Genomic DNA, 13,906 nt, shown 5'->3' with positions numbered 1-13,906 from the left:
AGCAGAACACATGTAGATCACATTCTTTTCCAGAATGGGAAAAAAATATGATAGCCAACAATATCTGAATATTGATAACACCCCTCCAAATATTAGTTAAGAAGGAAATCAATCCCTGAATTATGAATATATGAAAATAAGCACATTATGTAGAAAAACGTTGAGGGTTGACAGGCAGCCAGATCTGTATTTAGATTAAAATGTATAGCCTAATAGGCATGTGGATATTAAAACATGAAGAAATTATTAACAGGGAATTCTCTGGCAGTCCAGTGGTTAGGAATCTGCGCTCTCACTGCTGAGGGCCGGGGTTCAATCCTTGGTCAGGGAACTAAGATCCCAAAAGTTGCATGTCACTGCCAAAAGGAAAAAAAATTATTAATAAGTGAACTAAATGTACAAGCCAAAATGCTAGAAAAATAAAAGCAAACTAAATCCAAATATAGAATAAAAGGTATCAGTAAAAATAAAAGGCAAAAATACTTCAAGGAAAAAGTAAAATTGTTTCTTTGTCCGAAAAAATACATATAGATACAAGCATTGGTAACTCTGATGGAAAAAATAGAAGACAGATGAATACATAAATTATATATGGACATGATTATGTTTAGAGAGATTAATGTATTTACTAATATCTGGAAATCAAGTGAAATATGTGATATTTGTAGGAAAATGTAATGACAGAATTAACTCCAAAAGATGTATACCCTTAATAGACCCAAACAATGCAGAAATAATATTTTGATGTAATCTCTACTTAAAGAGATCACCAAGCCAGATCATTTTATGGGCAAAATCTATCAAATATTCAAGGAATTTACAAATCAAATGAGAGAAAAAGCTTGCCATCTTGTTCTGTGAGTTTTACATAATCTTGATGTCAAAAATATAATAATTTGAGTGTCATATAGTACTAAGCCTGCAAACATGAAAATTTATTCTAGCAGTCTATTAAAAGAATACAGAAATTCATCATAATCTGAATCCATTACCTAAACTCAGAAATCAAATACTTTCGATAAAACTTACCATCAAACTCTAAGTCAGGGGTCAGTAAACTAATTCAGATCATTGCCTGTTTTTGTATGGCCTGCAAGCTAAGAATGGTTTTTACATTTTTAAGTGGTTGAAATAAAATGAAAAGAAAAATAATATATTGGAAAATTATATGAAATTCATTTCATTGTTCATAAGTAAAGTTTTTAATACAGAGCCACATGTATTCACTTACATATTGTCTTTGGCTGCATTCACACTAAAACAGAGTTGAGTACCTGTGACAGACTAAGTGTTTTGCAAAGCCTATAATATTTATCATCTGGCCTGTTACAGAAAAGGTTCATCAATCCTTGCTCTAGATACAGGCATACCTCATTTTATTGCACTTCGCTTTATTACATTTCTCAGGTATTGCGTTTTTTACAAATTGGATGTTTGTGGCAACCCTGCATTGAGCAAGTCTATCAACACAATTTTTCCAACAGCATTTGTTCACTTTGTGTCTGTCACATTTTGGTAATTCTCGCAATATTTCAAACCTTTTCATTATTATATTTGTTATGGTGATCTGTGATCAGTGATCTTTGATGTTACTACTATAACTCACTGATGGCTCCAAAGATGGTTAGCATTTTTGAGCAATAAGGTATTTTTTAAAGGTATGTACATTGTTTAGACATGACACTACTGCACACTTAATAGATTACACAGTGTAGGGTAAACAACATAGACTTCAGTATAGTATAAACATAACTTTCATATGCACTGGGAAACCAAAAAATTTATTGCAATATTCGCTTTACTGCGGTGGTCTGTAACCGAACCCACAATATCTCTGAGGTATGCCTGGAGTCACTTTCTGAAACACAGACGTCAAATAGATTAGGTTAACACAGTATTCTGTGCTTTCCAAACTCAGAAAACAAATAGATCCATAGTGAGGGATTCTTGAAATGCAACAAAAGATAATTCCTGTGGGAAATCTGGAGTTTATATATCTAAACTCCATAAGATTGAGAATTTGTTTGACCAAGCCCCAATATCTTCTATGTTTCCTTGAGCTTTATTTTTCTAAGCATTATTAGAATTGGATTTTTTTAAATTTATTTATTTTTGTCTGCATTGGGTCTTCATTGCTGCACGTGGGCTTTCTCTAGTTGCGGCGAGCGGGGGCTACTCCTCATTGAGGTGTGCGGGCTTCTCATTGCTGTGGCTTCTCTTTGTTGCAGAGCACAGGCTCTAGGCACATGGGCTTCAGTAGTTATGGCACGAGGGCTCGGTAGTTGTGGCACACGGGATTAGTTGCTCCATGGCATGTGGGATCTTCCTGGACCAGGGATGGAACCCGTGTCCCCTGCATTGGCAGGCGGATTCTTAACCACTACACCACCAGAGAAGTCCCTAGAATTGGATTTTTAATATATTCTTATAACATATATTCACCATTTTACATATGTCAACATACATGCAACCTGATCTCAAAATGAGTTGTTACCCCATCTGCTGTGATGTCACTGCTATCATCACTACCATTCTGTCCACATTCCAAATATTTAGCGATCCAGAAAACACCAGTCACCTATAGTTTAATGCATCTCACCATTGCCACACACTTTGCAAAATATTTTTTTAAAAACAAAACAGTATGTTACATTCTATAATAAAATGAATGTGGATATAATGAGTGACTTTAGGAGTTACCTCCAAATACTATGTCTGCATCTTAGCAATAGCCTTATAATCCCACATCCTATAATGCACAGCAGCATATTAACTGTGCAGTTAAAAAGAAGAGACAGAACTCCCACTTAACTGGTTTATCCAAGTGTGATCCAAACTAATTTGAACATGAAGTCCTATTTGCTCCTAATTACTGGTAACATTTTTGGGAAGTGTATATGTTTGGGAACTGTTTGGGTTTTTATTTTGTTTTTTGGCTAAAATCATGAATCAAAGAATGAAATTAAAGAAATCATTACAGGTAAGCTAGGAATTTGGGGATGGAGTATTTTCCATCTCCCTAATATCAGGCACTACAGGATGCCGGACACAACTGTAAGCCATCAAAAATATTAAGATCGCTGATAAAGGTAAATACATGGATAAATATAAAAACAGTATTAATGTAATTTAGATTTGCAAAATTTGGGGGGTTTTTTAAACAAGATTTAAAAACAAATGCATAAAAATAATTGTAAATCTAGGTTAAAGAATACACAATATATAAAGATTCAGTTTGTGATATCAATAACATAAAGAGAAGGAGCCAACTGTAAAGGAATAGAGCTTTAGTATGCAATTGAAGTTGGTATCAATTTAAAATGGATTGTTGTAACTTTAGGATGTTATATGTAATTCCTCTGGTAACCACAAAGAAAATATTTATAGAATACACAAAAAAGGAAATGAGGAGGGAATTGAAACGTGTCACTACAAAAAATCAACTAGAGATAAGACTTCCAGTTTCTAGTCCATAACAAGCTTGGAAGTCATCAATCCGTTATAACAACAAGTAAAAAGCAGAATGAACTGAAAATCAACTCTTGCGTAGATCCATCAGAGAATTAAGGTCACAGGGTAAACTGCTGCCCACAGACAGGTGGATACAGAGAATCACAACTTACCAGAGCATAGGCACATTAGCAGAAACCTCTGTGGGAACCAGTACAGAAGATGGAAAACCTAAACTGTAATGGACAAATTGCAGGAGGCTCAGTGTGGACAAATCTGAGAGTTAAATGCTCCAAGGGAGTCTGAGTCTTTAAGAAGCCCCTGCACTTTTATGAGCTTTACCTCCAGGAGCCCAATCAAGTCCTCATAGTGAGGACTGGAGAAAACTCCCCATTGTGTTTCTGGCAGAGAGAGGGGGAAAGTCGCTATTTTGAAATATTCTCAAAGCATTCTGTTCTTAATAAGGCATGCCACAAAGAGAAACTATTGTACCAGAGCCTATAACCTACTGAGGTTTCATTAGTGTCTAACCAACCTGAGGGAAAAGAAATGCTCAGCTCCAGCCCACTCTAGCCATCCTGTCCCACCTGAGGGAGGGAGGTAGACTGAGAGACACTGGCAAAGTTCACAGTCCAGTGGCAGTTTCACCAAGACTGAATCTTAATCACAGGACTATAGAACATAACCCCTCCCCCTACACCTTATCACCACATCACTAAAGGTCTTACCAGTGTTCCTTTTACCCAGCACATGAAGTCTAGGTTTAAACAAAAACAAACAAAACAACAGAGACAATTAATAGAAAACAGTAACAAATATGATAGGTATTAATCCAATTATATCAATAACCACTTTACATATCAAAGATAAAATCAAAAATAGAGGAAAGTGGGGCTTCCCTGGTGGCGCAGTGGTTAAGAATCCTCCTGCCAATGCAGGGGACACAGGTTCGAGCCCTGGCCTGGGAAGATCCCACATGCCACGGAGCAACTAAGCCCGTGCGCCACAACTACTGAGCCTGCGCTCTAGAGCTCACATGCCACAACTACTGAGCCCGCATGCCACAACTACTGAAGCCCAGGCGCCTAGAGCCCATGCTCCGCAACAAGAGAAGCCACTGCAATGAGAAGCCCGCGCACCGCAACAAAGAGTAACCCCCGCTCGCCACAGCCAGAGAAAGCCCACGCACAGCAACAAAGATCCAACACAGCCAAAAATAAAAATAAATTAAAAAAAAACAGAGATTGGAGTGGGCCCCCCCTTTCCCCCTTTGCCTCCTGACAGGAAAGGTTTAAGGGGGACTGGGCCCTGGGAGGCCGGGCCGGGCTCAGGGGCCGCCCCGGGGGCCCAGGCCATGGCTGTACGCCGACTGAAGGTGAACGAACTTCGCGAGGAGCTGCAGCGCCGTGGCCTGGACACTCGTGGCCTCAAGGCTGAGCTTACTGAGCGGCTGTAGGAGGCGCTGGAGGCCGAGGAGCCCGTCGACGAGCGGGAGATCGAGGCCGACGACGAACCGGGGCGACCCGGGCACAACAATGAGGAGATGTCATGGACAATATTACCATGCAGAACCAATTCTATGAGATGCAGGTCATCAAGAAAGAGAACGAGTCAGGCTACGAGAGGAGAACGCTGGAAATGGACCTATCGCCCAGTAGAAGTGAAGACAGAGATGAAGCAAGAGGCACCCACCAGCTTCCTCCTGCCCGAAGCATCTCAACTCAAACCAGACAGACAGCAGTTCCAGAGTCGCAAGAGGCCTTATGAAGAAAACCGGGGATGGGGGTATTGCGAGCACCGAGAGGATAAGAGGGGCCGCTCTCCTCAGCCTCCCGCTGAAGAGGATGAAGATGACTTTGACGACACCCTTGTTGCCATCGACACATATAACTGCGACCTCCACTTCAAGGTGGCCTGAGACCGGAGTAGTGGCTACCCACTCACAACTGAAGGTTTTGCATACCTGTGGTCAGCAGCCCGTGCCAGCTATGGGGTCGGAAGGGGCCGTGTGTGCTTTGAGATGAAGATCAATGAGGAAATCTCTGTGAAGCACCTTCCATCTACAGAGCCCGACCCACACGTTGTCCATATTGGTTGGTCCCTGGACTACTGCAGCACTCAGCTAGGCGAAGAGCCTTTCTCCTATGGCTACGGAGGCACTGGGAAGAAGTCCACCAATAGCTGGTTTGAAAACTACGGAGACAAATTTGCAGAGAATGATGTGATTGGCTGCTTTGCGGACTTTGAATGTGGAAATGATGTGGAACTTTCCTTCACCAAAAATGGGAAGTGGATGGGCATTGCCTTCCGAATCCAGAAGGGAGCCTTAGGGGGTCAGGCCCTCTACCCTCATGTCCTGGTGAAGAATTGTGAAGTGGAGTTCAGCTTCGGGCAGAGGGCAGAGCCCTACTGTTCTGTCCTCCCAGGCTACACCTTCATCCAGCACCTTCCCCTGAGTGAGCGAATCCAGGGCACTGTTGGACCAAAGAGCAAGGCAGAGTGTGAGATTCTTATGATGGTGGGCCTGCCTGCCACCGGTGAGACCACATGGGCCATGAAACATGCAGCCTCCAACCCCTCCAAGAAGTACAACATCCTGGGTACCAATGCCATCATGGATAAGATGCAGATGATGGGCCTACGCCGTCAGAGGAACTACGCTGGCTGCTGGGACGTCCTGATCCAGCAGGCCACCCAGTGCCTCAACCGCCTCATCCAGATCGCTGCCCGAAAGAAACGCAACTATATCCTAGATCAGACAAATGTTTATGGGTCAGCCCAGAGACAAAAAATGAGACCATTTGAAGGCTTCCAGCGCAAAGCTATTGTAATTTGTCCCACTGATGAGGACCTAAAAGACCGAACAATAAAGCAAACCAACGAAGAAGCGAAGGATGTCCCAGATCACACGGTCTTAGAAATGAAAGCCAACTTCACGTTGCCAGATGTTGGGGACTTCCTGGACGAGGTGCTGTTCATTGAGCTGCAGCGAGAGGAAGCAGACAAGCTGGTGAGGCAATACAATGAGGAAGGCCACAAGGCTGGGCCATCCCCTGAAAAGCGCTTTGACAACCGAGGCGGTGGCAGCTTCTGGGGCCTTGGGGGTGGCGGCGGTTTCCAGCACTATGACAACCGAGGTCCCCCCGGGGGAAACAGAGGAGGCTTCCAGAATCAGGGAGGAGGAAGTGGAGGAGGCAGCTACCGAGGAGGTTTCAACCACAGTGGAGGTGGTGGCTACAACCAGAATGGCTGGGGTAGCGACAGCCGGGATAACAACAACTCCAACACCCGAGGCAGCTACAACCGGGCTCCCCAGCAACAGCACCCACTACAGCAGCCTCCACCACTACCCAGCTACAGCCCTGCTCGGAACCCCCCAGGGGCCGGCAGCTACACTAAGAACAGCAACATCCCTGGCTCAAACGCCAATACCAGCACCCTTACTGTCAGCAGCTACAGCCCTCCACAGCCGAGTTACAGCCAGCCACCTCCCTACAACGAAGGAGGTTACAGCCAGGGCTACACAGCTCCACCACCTCCACCTCTGCCACCACCTGCCTACAACTATGGCAGCTATGGCGGCTACAACCCAGCCCCTTACACCCCTCCGCCACCCCCCACTGCACAGACCTACCCTCAGCCCAGCTATAACCAGTACCAAGAGTATGCCCAGCAGTGGAACCAGTACTATCAGAACCAGGGCCAGTGGCCACCGTACTACGCGGGAACTACGACTACGGGAGCTACTCTGGGAATACACAGGGGGGCACAAGCACACAGTAGCCAGTGAGTCCTGGAGGCCCCTGCCAGCTTCCTCCACCAGCGCCCACCTTGGCCCCCCTTGTCCATCCCCACTGGGTCACGTGGTGCTGGGGGACGGGTCCTCCCAGGGCTGCCTCCCTTCCAAGGGGATCTTCCCCCACACAGGGCCAGGCATTTTCCTCTGGATTCAAACAGGCAACAATGACCTTTTATTTTGTTTGTCCCCCCACCCTCCTCCTCTTCCTCTTCCTCCCTTCCTCCTTTTTGACTAAAGACCCTCCTCCCTTGGTCGTACAGTGAGGCTACAGGGCTGTGGGGAGGTCCCCTTCCTGTACTCTGGTCCCAGCCCTGCTCCAGCCCCTCAGCTTCCCAGATTCTCATGCAGTTGGTTGTAAATTCTTCCAGGAGCTGTTTTACTGTCTACTTTTCAGGATTAAAAAAAAAAAAAATTCAAAAACTTAAAAACACACACAAGTTTAAAAAAGCAAAATGCAGTGGGAGGAAGAAGCAACAGATATTTTTTTGGTAATTATGCTTCTTTTTTTTTTAATTTTTAGAATTTATCCCTTTTTACTGTGGGTCGGCTGTTGATATTTCATCAGGATAACCATTTCTTTGCTGAGTTCAGGTGACCGAGGAAGAGCCACACCCTCAAAACAAAACACACACAAAACAAAACCACAGAATCATCTTTAACCTAACTTTTTATACAATGTCTCAGTTTCCCGTAACTTTGCACACAAGCTTCTGTGTTGAGTTGAATTGTACCTGCCTTTTGTATTTGGAGAGAGTGTGACTATTGAACTTGAAACCTTTTATTCTGGGCGTCTTGGTAGTTTCTGGTGGGATTAATCGGGTGAGAGGGAAGAAGGGAGTTGGGGGGCTCCTTCCTTTCAGAACATGAAGTTTCTCACTGCCTCCTCTCCAGAGGTCTCCCAGGTGCCAGACCTAAAGGTTTTTCCTACAGTGATCCTCTGATTATTTTTACTTCCCCTTGACCCATATGTTTTAACAGGACTTTAACAAACTGTGCTTATTAAGAAATGTGTTTGCCCTGTTTTGTTTTGTTTCAATAAATGACATGGCATCTCCTAGCAGGAAGGAAGCAAGGTTTCAACCCTGATTTAAAAAAAAAAAAAAAATAGAGAAAAGTATAGCATGCTAACACTAATCAAAAGAAAGCTGGAGCAGCTATATTAATTTTAGAGGAAGCTGACTTCAGATTAGGGAAAATTATCAGGGATAAAGAGGGCCATTACATAATGATACAGGTGTAACAAAGCAGTAGTAATCTTTATATGTACCTAACAATGCACCATCCAAATATGTGAGGCAAAAACTTTTAGAACTACAAGGAGAAATAAATAAATCCACTATTATAATTGGATTCCTTCAACACCCTTTTTTTAATAATGGAAAATCGGTAAGGACACAGTTGACTTCTAGCCCCATCAATCAACTGGATATAATTGATATCTATAGACTACTTCTTCCAACAACAGTAGAATACACATTCTTCTCAATTTTACAAGGAACACTCACCAAGATAAACACAGCAAGCATCTGTGGCCTTAAAACATACCTTAACATACTTAAAAAACAGAAACCATAAAATGTATGCTCTCGCACCACAGTGGAACTGAACAAGAAATTAACAACAGAAAGATAGCTGAAAAACCCCAAAATACCTGGAGATTAAACAACACACTTCTAAATGTCACACAAGTCAAAGAAATCTCAGAAATATTAAAATATCTTAAAATGAATAAAAATGAAAATACAGCTTATCAAAATTTGTGGGATACAGTGAAAGCAGATCTTAGAAGGAAATTTATAGCATTGAATATATATATGAGAAAAGAAGAAGGTTTCCTTGGTGGTGCAGTGGCTAAGAATCCACCTGCCAATTCAGGGGACACTGGTTCAAGGAAGATCCCACATGCCACAGAGCAACTAAGCCCGGGAGCCCGCAAGCCACAACTACTGAGCCCACATGCCACAACTGCTGAGGCCCGTGCACCTAAAGCCTGTGCTCTGCAACAAGAGAAGCCACCGCAATGAGAAGCCCATGCACCGCAATGAAGAGTAGTCCCCGCTCGCGGCAACTAGAGAAAGCCCACGTGCAGCAACGAAGACCCAACGCAGCCAAACAATAAAAATAAAAATAAATAAATAAGACAGGGGTTGATGCTTCGATGTTACATCCTGGGGCTCCAATTCTGGAGGCGTCTATTGTCCCCATTTTACATGCCATAAAACTGAGGCCTGCCCTGGGATCCCAGAGCTTGTAAGCAGCTCTTTTTAAATCCCAACTATATCTCATTTTACTCTACCCTTTACAACTAAATCTTACTTCCTCTGAGTACAAAATGAGTGCATGATTCATGACACCTATTTATACCAAGAAAAAGGACTAGAGCTTGAGCTTGTTAACTCTTGGCTTCTCCTGTGGCTCAGAACGTGGCCTTGTGCAAATCACGTCACTTAATTCATTCAGGAAATAGTGCCTGAGTTCCTGCTGAGTGCTGGACACTTCTAGAAGCGGGGCACACAGCAGTGAACAGGACAGATGGGTCTCAATAGCTTATGTTCTAGTTGAGCAATAGACAACGTTAAACTTTAAAACACAGGTGAGTGCTCTAATGAAAAGACAGTATAAAGGGATGGAGAGAGATAGGGTGAGGGGTGCAGAGGCAAATCATGCAATGGTCTGAGTAAAACAATAGAATCAGTTAGCTGTGATAATTAGTAGTAATTAATAGTAGAACAAATTAAACATACTTTATGCAAGGAAGAAACCCCAGTATTTTATGTTTCTTTTTCTCCTCTGATACATCAGTTTAACTTTTTAAAAACTCTCCATTGGATATTTAAAATCTGTGGGCTATGTTAATGTATAGTCTACAGTATATAAGTTTAAGACTTCAAAAGGAGAACATAAATGCAATAGGGCTAATGAAAAAGATAATACCTATATTTAATTTTAAAAATGAAATATTTCTGTCTCATGATATAGTGGGATGTTTTCACTCTGTTGCCTTTGTCAATAATATTTCTCTGAACTGCCTGTGGCCTTCAAGACATACTTCTTTTCTTGTATGAACAGTAGTGGTAAAACTGACTACATACAAAATTCACTTTGACTTAGAGCTCTGATCCTATCAAGCCCACGTTATGCTAATTCCTGGTGTCACCCCAATTTGATGACAGCAAGCCAAATATCTTCTAAACAAAAGCATATGAGCCTGGGATACTTAATGATTTTACCTACTAGCAACAGCAGGTTTTTAGATTTGGATGAATTCATTTCCAGCTCTCTAAAAATGTCTATCCACTTTGTATCTAACAGGCTTATGTTAGTAAAGCAGCTGTTTGCTGGGTCTTGGATCTATAAATTCATCAGAGGCTATCCATGTCTAAAATGTCCACAGTTTTTAAGCACTTCAATGTTTGAATGTCACTGTAAGTTAACCTCTCTCAGGGAAAATGAGAAAGGTAATTTGAACTTGTGAAATTGAAGTTAACAGTTTAAGTTTCAGTCAAGAAATTGAGAAAGTTCTATTTAACCAGATCATCAAACAGTTCTGGAGAAACAGCATATAACTTTTGTTTTACTATAATCATTTTCTCCATTCTCATCCTCATTCTCCAAATTAGAGAAGGACATGCTTGTTCCACACTTGGAAAATATAATTTTACAGTAAGACATTTTAACATCTTTTCTATGGCTAGCATCAATAGCAATCTGGTAGGCATATGTCTAAGGAGGCCATCTCCGTCCACTTCTTTAAAGCTTAAAATCTTACCAAGTGCTTCTGCATGTTTTGAAGAAATCGAGAAATAACCAAAACCTTTCATTGTGAAAGCGTCAGTATTCAGATAAGCAAATCACATCCCCCTTTTTTTGCAGTGTTGCAGATAAAATCTTTTAATTTTCTTTTTTTATAAAGATTTTTTTGATGTGGACCATTTTTAAAGACTTTATTGAATTTGTTACAATATTGCTTCTATTTCCATTTTGGTTTTTTGGCCACGAGGCATGTGAGATCTTAGCTCCCCGACCAGGGATCGAACCCACACCACCTGCATTAGAAGGCGAAGTCTTAATCACTGGACCGCCAGGGAAGTCCCTAATATCTTTTAATTTTCTTTGGTGAAAAGTTTAGGGACTGAATGGAATTCACCAAAATTACATCTACATTGTCTGCCAAATGTGCAGATAGATGAACAAAATCTAGTTATTAATTGAACAAGATATCAACACCCTTTCGTTTTATGTTTGTGTGGGTGTGGTTTCATTAAAATCTTCATAGAAATCAAGAAGATGATTTGAAACTCCATTTTTCGAGTACCTAAGAACTAGGGGGAAATTTTTTGTTACAATGACTCCACATACCACTTGATAAACTGTAGAAAGCTGATAATGATGGCTGGCAAGATCTGACAAAATAGGCTTTAGACTGTAAGGGACCAACATATCTTGTCAAAATTTCCCCTTTAGCTTGCCCACGGGGACGTTTTAGCTGCAAGCTCTGAGTTCGGAAAATTAACTGTACTTGAACTGTACCTGGTTTCACAGAGCAGTCAAAGGAATGATGATGATGTGTGTTTGGTATACCTAAGCCAATTCACCACCACTATTTTTATTGGTGTCTTTGGGGGAGCTGAAAAACCTTGACGAAGTTAAAAGTACTTACCTGTCTTGTCCCAGACTTGTGAGATTGTCACCGTGTGTACTTTTACATACCTTTCTCCCGAATACTCAATCCTAAATTCTTTTCTCCATATTGTTCAGTATTCTCTGTTTTGGTTATTTATCTCCCTAATCCATGTGTCCTTCCATTTGTCATTAAAAGAACACATTCACTTAGCCTTTTTTTTGGTCTGGGTTATGCTGGTGTTGGTATTGTAACCATTCTTTTCATTATCTAAAATCTTAGAAAACATTATCACAGTATTCACAATGTCAGAAGTTAAAACTAGCACTACTTGATACAAAGCACGAGTGAATCCACAGGCACAGGCAAAGACAGTTACGGCTCCTAATTACAACACACCTAAGTTGCGTTACTCAGAGTGATGCATCAATGAATGATTCCTTACTGTGAACTACCAATCATGGTTATCAACAGCAGCAGTCAGAGGCAGTATGGAAGGCAGAAAATCTCTGCTGTATCCATTTGACACTAAAATCTGTTGCTTTCAGCAGTTCCTATTTTGGGGACCACCATATCAGTTTTCTACTTTACCCACAACCTTTGCACCCATTGTAAAAACTGGGACTTTGCATGTCCTGAGGAGGGGTTTCCCGGGAAGCAGGTGTTTCAGTGCTAAAACCGGGGTAGTCCTGGGAAAACCAGGACAGTTGGTCACCCTATAAGTAGTCTTGACTACGTCTTGTCCACCACCTCCCCTTTCCCCTACCTCCCGACCCTGTCAGAGCTGCCCTCACCCCAAGCTCAGCCAGTCACCTTCCCTCTCCTGGCAGTCTGAAATCTGGAAGGGAGACATGCCTAGCCTGGGAGCTGCTGCAATATAGAAGGTTCAAGCATTCCCAAAACAGCCCTAGCTGATTATTAGATAATTCTTGGTTGTCCAGGGTTTTCTTCAACCCACTCCTTACCCTAGTATTCTGGTTAACTGCCTTTTCTGCTGAAGGTAGCCAGAGTTGGTTTCTTTAGCTTTCAGACAAGAGCATCTTTACTACTGCAGTAGTATTGCTTTTGCTGATGTCCTTTCTATATCCTGTTGATTTGTGTCAGATCCTGGGTTCCTTGACACCAAATGGATATTCAGGTGTGGTTTAAAACTAAGATGGCTCTCAATGATTTCCCAAATAATGGCAAGGAGGTTGGGTGTTTGTACCTTTGCAATTGCTGAAGAGGGACTCAGCTGTGAGTTGTCAGCAGCCAACAATCCCAGCAGCTATGGGGATGAGTGCTTTGGCCCTGAAAGGGAGAGAGATGGGTGGTACACCTCAGTATTCACTATACTTTATCTCTATTCAATATCACATTAAAAAAAAATTGTACCACTATAATATTTTAAATTGTTAGTAAGATCAGGTTTGTTTGTTTTTTTAAAGTACATAAATATTTAGGAGTTTTTGCCAGTATATATCTTCTAAGAGTTTGTTCCACATATAAAGTGAACAATCAGATATAACATTCATTTCACAACTCTTTCATTTTCCCATATTGTGTTTTTTCCTTCAGAATTTTTTACACAATCTGTATCAGTAATTGTTAATTTGTCTCATAATTACCAATAAGTAGAATTCTATTTTTAAACCTGCAATTATGGTAACTTACCATCAGTCACTCATCCAGTAAGAGTGGATGAATTCAACCTCTGGCATTCTGGTCTCCAAACCCAAGCTATGGGGTAGTGCTTCTCAAACTTTCATGTGAACAAGAATCATCCAGGAATCAGTGAAAATACAGGTTCTGATTCAGGAGGTCTTGGGTGGGACCAGAGAATCTCTTTCAAATAAGCTGCCATAGGGCTAGTCTGAGGACACCTTAGGAGCAGTGAGGTTCTAAAGCAGGAATTAATAAATTACAGCCCACAGACTAAATCAGCCTGCTGCTTGGTTTTGTTTTGTTTTAATATTATTTATTTATCTGGCTGTGCCGGGTCTTAGTTGTGGCACGTGGGATCTTTAGTTGCGGCACACAGGATCTTTAGTTGTGGC

The 13,906-nt window shown here is 41.8% G+C and overlaps 1 pseudogene across 1 annotated transcript; it reads left to right on the top strand.

Annotated features, from left to right (window-relative positions):
• The first annotated feature begins 4,688 nt into the window (after window positions 1-4,688).
• LOC309649371 (heterogeneous nuclear ribonucleoprotein U-like protein 1 pseudogene) lies at window positions 4,689-8,030 on the top strand (annotated as a pseudogene). The gene has a single exon. The product of its transcript is annotated as a heterogeneous nuclear ribonucleoprotein U-like protein 1 pseudogene (transcript).
• The last annotated feature ends 5,876 nt before the right edge of the window (window positions 8,031-13,906 follow it).

This window comes from Balaenoptera physalus (genome assembly GCF_965194825.1).
Source record: "Balaenoptera physalus genome assembly, chromosome: 19".
Taxonomy (NCBI): Eukaryota; Metazoa; Chordata; class Mammalia; order Artiodactyla; family Balaenopteridae; genus Balaenoptera; species Balaenoptera physalus.
The sequence above is the reverse complement of the archived record's forward strand: the minus strand, read 5'-3'. Positions and strand labels throughout refer to the sequence as shown.